Genomic DNA, 7,748 nt, shown 5'->3' on the forward strand with positions numbered 1-7,748 from the left:
ATCTATCTATCTATCTATCTATCTATCTATCTATCTATCTATCTATCATCTATCTAACATCTACCTATATCCATATAATATGTATAGATTTTTATGTCAAAGAGTTGACATCACACATATTTCTCTTTATTCTTTCATTCAGCCATCCATCCATCCAATAATGTTTACTGAACACTTAAATTAAGGATGGCCAAACTGGGTTGAATTCCAGCAGGCAGTTTCTCAGTTAATTCACCAAGTTCTAAAATCTAGTCCCTAACTATGAAAGCCTAGAGAATCACTTCAGTCAGTACTCTAGGAGATCAAGCACTGATAACACACGATAACCAAAATGGAAAACCCATTTACTAATTTACAATAACAAATTACTTTCAAATGGTCTAGAATATCATATCTCTGTAATAAATAGATAAGAAGTCTACATAACCAAGTAGCAAAGGTCCATGAGAAAATATATCATACACAGACTGATTTGTGATCAGACACAGTCAGAACTAGAGAAGCTAGAGAAATCAAGTTCAATGGCATCAGATAATCTAAGACACATTTCATAATAGTGTTGTGGTATAGTTTCTGGGACTTCAGTGACTGACATTTAGCGAATTGTTATCATTCTCCTTGTTAGGGCATCCTTGTCATTGTGACCAGGAAGGTTAACATTCAGTGGTTATGATTTTACTCCTCAAAATATTTGGCAGGGGCACTACCAATCCTTAACTAGTTGACTCTTCTTTGTCACTTTGACATACATTGTCACATTCTTTCTTTATGGTGTTGGTTCTCAAATGGGATGATTTTTGCTTCCCAAGAAACATTTGACAACATCTGAAGACAATTTTGGTTGTGACAATCAAGGAGGATAGCTGGCATCTATTAGGCAGGAGCCGGGGATATTGCTAAACTTCCTACAATGCACAGGGCAGTGCCCACAACAAAGAATTATTCACTCAAAATACCAATAGTGTCAGGGTTGAGAAACCATGTTCTAGCAATGTTATTATGGTCAATCTGCTTATAGTGTAGTTTTGTTTTCCTTGGAGCTATTCTGAATCATAAAAGTAACTCTGCCAATCCTGTTTTCACCCACTAAGTGTAAATATGAGGTTTAACTAGCAACAAGCCAATGTTATTTCCCATTTTCAAGTACTTGATGACAACTCACTGTGTATTCATAAGTACTGACAATAACTACTATTGGATTCATCTTCCTAAAATACAATTCTGTCCTCTTACCACCCCATAAAGGACTTTTGTAATAATAACCAAATTTATCAAGCATTAATTTCTGCAAGGAATTGTTCTTACCATCTTAATTTATTTAATTTTCTCAATATTTCTATGAGGTAAGTACTATTTTATCCCCATTTTACAAATGATGAAACAATGTCACAGAAAGGCTACTTACTTTACTAAGGCCACCTATTTGGAAAATGTTATGGCTGGGATTTAAATCCAAGTACCTTATTGTGTTACATTATATGATGATGTTTGGTCTAGACTGGGCTTTAAAATGCTACAAACAGTAAAAAGAATAAAGTTCAAACTCTTCTAATCAACCTCATAGCACTCTAAATCCTGACCTTCTCTTCTTCTCTTGACTTCCCACCCAATACCTTGAAATATAGAAATTCCACCTCTATCTTTCTCATGTACATTACCAGGACTGAGGATTTGCTCAAAAGGTCTTCTCAACTGGAATGCCATCTGGATCTTGCTACCTATTCAATTACACTTAAAGATGGGTTAATAAGGCTTGCCTTTTTCCTGAAGTCTTTCATCCCTGGCTGCTATAGTTCATAATAATCTGACTTTTACTATACTTACTATTTTGAAGAAAAAAGTTGGCCTTTAGACATATCTACTCTGTGATAGATATAATAGATAGCGATAAACATAAAATAATATAAAATAGATAAAATAGGTAAGTACATTTGAAGATAGGCCCAAACTGGGTTAGAAAAAATCTATGTTCTATTTTTTATCACCTATATGTCATCTTGGACTGAACTTCAATTTTCCATCTGTAACATGTATATAATACCCCACTACACAGGTGTTGTGTGTGTCTTATTATTTTACTGATGGGAGAGACTATATATATATATAGAGAGAGAGAGAGAGATACAGAGAGACATAGATACATATATATTCATATGCACATGTCATGTTTTATATATTCGATATAAATAAATATATGTGTGTGTGTATGTGTATATCTATATCTCTATATATCTTGTAATCAAGAGAAAAACCAAGTTTTAACTCTGGATCTGCCATGTATAAGTCAAATTATCTCAGGCTACTCAATTTGTTGAGCCTCATTTCTCTTCTTAATAATGAAGAGAGCACTCACGGATTAACAGATTACATGCTTGATATAACTCTAGGCTTCCTGGAAACACAGGCAGGGATGGACCACCACAACAGTCCTTAACTACCTCAGGCTCTATTTAGTACCAGATTTCCACTGAAGAAATCATGGATCCATTGTTCCCAATCTAAGGGTTCTGTTCAGAGAATCTAAAGGATCCAGAATTATTCTAGGGTAAAAAAATGTGTGCCTCTAACTAGTAAATGTGACTAAGTTTACCATCACAGGGCAATCCAAAAAACACTTTAGTTCTTCAGGGATTGCCATAATATTTGTTTTTGTTTTTTTTCTTTCCTTCTTATTCCTGCTTTTTGGCTTCTTATTCTTCTCTCCACTCATAAGAAATCTGGAGTATGAATATAGAAGAGCAGGTGAGAACAGAGTTCCCAAAACTGGGTTCATATTGCTCAGCTGAGTTCAGCCCTTCTTGGTCTATTTCTCCATTAAGTCCAAAAATCTTGTCATTATTGCTCTACAAAGATGAATTAACTTAGGTTTTCTAAATAATTATTCCCCAAAGTCTTCAATCTGGTTATACATTTTAATTATAACACAAGGTCATTATTTTACCTTAGTTACTTGTATATATTCAGTTTACCCATCTGTAAAATGAGAAGAATGACATTTGTTTACCTATATTTGAACTTGAGGTAAGGATGCATACCTAGAGAACAGGACTTATGTTTTCATCATTCCATATTTCCAGCACCAGGCTGGTCATACACACATAGTAGCTCTCAATGTTAGTTAAACTGAATTAAAATGTTATAATATATAAAAGTTTATAAACTTATAATCTCTTTAAATTTAACAGGTTAATGACACTCTGAATTAACAAACTCTATGTTAATGACATTCTGAATTAACAATCACACTTATTTTTACAACAAATAAATTAGAAAGATAAATTTTTATGAATATAACCATATTCAGAAGGAAAATAACATTTAACCCACAGAATAACTAAAATTAATTTTTTATATTTGTATCAGGGAACCAGATGTCTTTTTTTCCAAAACTCATGGTAGGGTCAGTATAATGGCTTAAATACAAGTTCTCCAAATTGTACTTATGTTTTCCTTGTATGTGCATTTTTTATGTATTTCATTCTACTAAAAGACTCCTTAGTGAACTTTGAGGTAAAGAAATGATGTTGGGGCCGACCAAAAGCTTCCAATGTTGGCCTCTGATCACAGATGTTGTGTCACTTAGTGCAGAAAGCATCTTCTTTCAAAATATAATTAATTTTCTGTAGTACTTCAAATAATATATTCAACTCCTCACTTTTAATTAATATTCCTTTTCTCGCTCCAAGTTTAAATTATGTTCTGAAAGCAATTTTTGTCAATTGCTTTTTCATGTGAGAAATATAATTATGAACATTTGAAGATAGGCCCAAACTGGGTTAAAAAAAATCTATGTTCTATTTTTTATCACCTATATGTCATCTTGGACTGAACTTCAATTTTCCATCTGTAACATGTATATAATACCCTACTACATTTTGTTAGTGTCATATTCATACTTTTTAATAATAAAGTTGTGAATAAAAAATGAACACAGACTCTTACACACGTTTAAAATGTCTCATGCTATAAGTAGAGTAGAACAATTCCAGAATACACTGATAATGCATTAAGTATCTTGGTTCTCCAAGAACAAATGTTTTCCTGGTAGCTTTTGTATAATCAGCATACTGTAAATCAATCATTAGGAGCCTGAGCATAAATAGAAAAGTAAAAACCTTACTTTAAAAATGTACTGTAAATCTTTTCACTAATATCTCATAACAATTATTTATATTGTTAGTATTTGACTATAGATTCATAAAAAAGGAATTTAAAATGGAGAACAGTTTTTTAAAAGTAATAAATTTAAGGCACTGATACTATATGCCTATTGGGTTATCATGGAAAAGAAAGTTGGTTAAAGGTGATTTTTTTCTTTTACACCAAAAGGTCTTGGAGATACAATGTTTTCTGTAGGAGGGTCCCCATATCCATTCTCCAGGTTCTTAAGTGTGAAGAGGAACCTGTGGTGATTGCACCCACAGTGGCAATTTCTAAATTCTGGCTTCATGAATCATAGCTGCAGGCCTTAGAGGTAGCAGTTATCCTGGTAGGGAAGGTCTGTATTTTTTTGAGTATTGTTCCTGAGGATCTGTTCTGCAACCCCCTTCTCTAATTTTAACAGCAATTTTCTAAACAGCTAATTTCCTAAATCTCTTCTTCCTTGCATGGCTTTATTTCCTGCCAAACCCTGAATGACACATTATATACTGTTTTGCTTTATGGAATAGAAAACCAACAACAACCAAATTCTTTGACACCGAAAGCAGTAAGAAGAGATGAAATCTTGACAGAAACTGCCCATGCATTGGCTGCCCACTCATTGGCTCCTTAATGATTTAAGTTGCTCCATGGATACTAGATATCACTGTGCATCTTAATCTGGATCCCTTTAGTCAGAATTGGGGCATTTTTCCAGAAGCCAAGGAGGATCTGTGAGCATATGTGGACATCTCAATCCCATGTGTTCCTGGTGAAGGGATCAGACAAGTTGTGCCAACTTGTGTCACCATGGAACTATGCTCAGAGAGGTAGGTGGAGGATTTGGGAACTGAGAAGCCGTCACTGGACTGCGCTACAAGCGACAGTTGAGTCAGCAGAGCACCAGTTACACTGAGACGGCAAAGTAGTGCTTCTTTCCAGCAGGAAAAGGACCATTTTTTTTCCCCCTTAAAATGTTATGAATTCTAAAGCAAATAACACAGTTGTCTCTGTTTTGGTTACTTCCAGATAAGAACAGAGGAAGGCATGCCATTGTTGAATAATGTTGAATAATATCAATCAGCTACTGATCTGGGTCTTTCTGGAGCCTTGGTAGGACTGATAACAGTGGGGCTCCTGCACAGCAGTTGCGGGGATGAGTGTGTGATTTAGAGGTCTTATATAATTCACTATCCAGTTTCATGATTTTTTTCTGCTTTTATGGAAACATTAGGTAAAAAATACAGATAAACATCTGTGTTCTCCTGTGTTCTAGGGCCTTCCAAAATTTGTTCAGAACTGTAGGTGAAATCGGAGCTATAGTGACCAAGGAAGCTGTGGTGTGGGGAGGAATTCTTAAACTCTCTAAGGCTAAATTTCCTCATCTGGAAATTGGGAACCACAACACATTTCTCATAGGATTGCAAAACACAAGGGCATCATTATAGTCCTTGCATGTAGATATTTGGTAAATGTTAATTCACTCCCTCCCCCCTCCCCCAACTCCATCCACCACCCTTGCAGTGGTTTGCAAAAGAAATACTTTTATAAAATGCCAAGGTGAGGAACTGGGAACTTTTGTAAATACCTGTTTATAGAGTTTTATGTAGTTGGAATTTTAAATTCAGATTAGAATTCAGAATATGAAATGCTGGTAGAAGGTCTGGTAGAACTGAGGTTAAATAAGTTTTTATAAGCAAAGTTTAGAAATTAAGGAAGCTTCTAGATAATGTAGACTCCTTTGCATATCTTATCTCTCTCCTTATAATAAGGCTAATGGTTTTAATTAATAATATATTCATCAATTAATCTTTTTATCCCATTAGCTGCTTAAATATTCCAATATTTCTGGTGATGATATACTAAAAAAAAAAAAGAAAGACAATTTGGTACTTTTAATGGCCAATGAAGAGCCTCATGTCAAGATGAATTGACTTGACGCTAGCCAATCAGTGGACCTTAACTTGAAAACTCTCCTGATAATCATCCATATATACTTTTTTTTTTTTAATTATAGGAATTTCTGTCCATATCTGCTTGGCAAAAAAATGTCTTTTCTATCGATGGAACTCCATTTATGCTCACTAGATACCTTGCAGTTCTTTACTTTTCCTCTTTTTCTATCCTAGGAGCATCTCTGAACCTCTTTGGATGCATCTTTATGTTCTTGTGACTCCCCAGAACTTCTATTAGAGAGTTCTTCTTGTGTAGGGTGTGGGCTGGGAGCCAAATCCACCTGGGATGGAATCTCTGTTCCTCCACTGAGTTAGTGTATGGTGTCTGGCCTGTTACTTAACATTAGAGCTTCAATTTCTCCATGTAGCTTCAAAAGTGTAGGTAACACCTTCGAGGGATGCTGTAAGGATTCAATAAAAAATGTATGAAAAACATTTGCTCATAGGAAGTATTCTGCAAATGGTGGCTGCAATTTAAAGAACTGTTCTGTTATCAGACTCAATGCCCAAACAACAAATAATCCAATCAAGAAATGGGAAGAAGACATGAACAGACATTTTTCCAAAGAAGACATCCAAATGGCCAACAGACACATGAAAAAGTGCTCAACATCGCTCGGCATCAGGGAAATCCAAATCAAAACCTCAATGAGATACCACCTCACAGCAGTCAGAATGGCTAAAATTAACAAGTCAGGAAACGACAGATGTTGGCGGGGATGCCGAGAAAGGGGAACCCTCCTACACTGTTGATGGGAATGCAAGCTGGTGCAGCCACTCTGGAAAACAGTATGGAGGTTCCTCAAAAAGTTGAAAATAGAGCTACCATACGATCCAGCAATTGCCCTACTGGGTATTTACCCCAAAGATACAAATGTAGTGATCCGAAGGGGTACGTGCACCCCGATGTTTATAGCAGCAACGTCCACAATAGCCAAACTGTGGAAAGAGCCAAGATGTCCATCGACAGATGAATGGATAAAGAAGATGTGGTATATATATACAATGGAATATTATGCAGCCATCAAAAGGAATGACATCTTGCCATTTGCAACGATGTGGATGGAACTGAAGGGTATTATGCTGAGTGAAATAATTCAATCAGAGAAAGACATGTATCATATGACCTCACTGATAGGAGGAATTCTTAATCTCAGGAAACAAACTGAGGGTTGCTGGAATGGTGGGTGTGGGAGGGATGGGGTGCCTGGGTGATAGACACTGGGGAGGGTATGTGCTCTGGTAAGCGCTGTGAATTGTGCAAGACTTGAATCTCAGATCTGTACCTCTGAAACAAATAATGCAATATATGCTAAGAAAAAAATAAAAAAAGAAGAAGATAGCAGGAGGGGAAGAATGAAGGGGGGTAAATCGGAGGGGGAGACGAACCATGAGAGACGATGGACTCTGAAAAACAAACTGAGGGTTCTAGAGGGGAGGGGGGTGGGAGGATGGGTTAGCTTGGTGATGGGTATTAAAGAGGGCACGTTCTGCATGGAGCACTGGGTGTTATGCACAAACAATGAATCATGGAACACTACATCTAAAAAAGGAAAGAAAAAGAAAGAAAAAGAAAAAGAAAAAGAAAAAGAAAAAGAAAAAGAAAAAGAAAGAAAGAAAGAAAGAAAGAAAGAAAGAAAGAAAGAAAGAAAG

The 7,748-nt window shown here is 35.8% G+C and overlaps 1 protein-coding gene across 1 annotated transcript in view; it reads right to left on the reverse strand.

Annotated features, from left to right (window-relative positions):
* Nucleotides 1–7,748, reverse strand: part of MAGI2 (membrane associated guanylate kinase, WW and PDZ domain containing 2) — a 1,284,239-nt gene that overhangs the window by 888,347 nt on the left and 388,144 nt on the right. The window lies entirely within an intron of this gene.

The sequence above is a fragment of the Mirounga leonina genome, unplaced genomic scaffold (assembly GCF_011800145.1).
Source record: "Mirounga leonina isolate KUSES-001 unplaced genomic scaffold, KU_Mleo_1.0 Mir_174, whole genome shotgun sequence".
NCBI lineage: Eukaryota > Metazoa > Chordata > Mammalia > Carnivora > Phocidae > Mirounga > Mirounga leonina.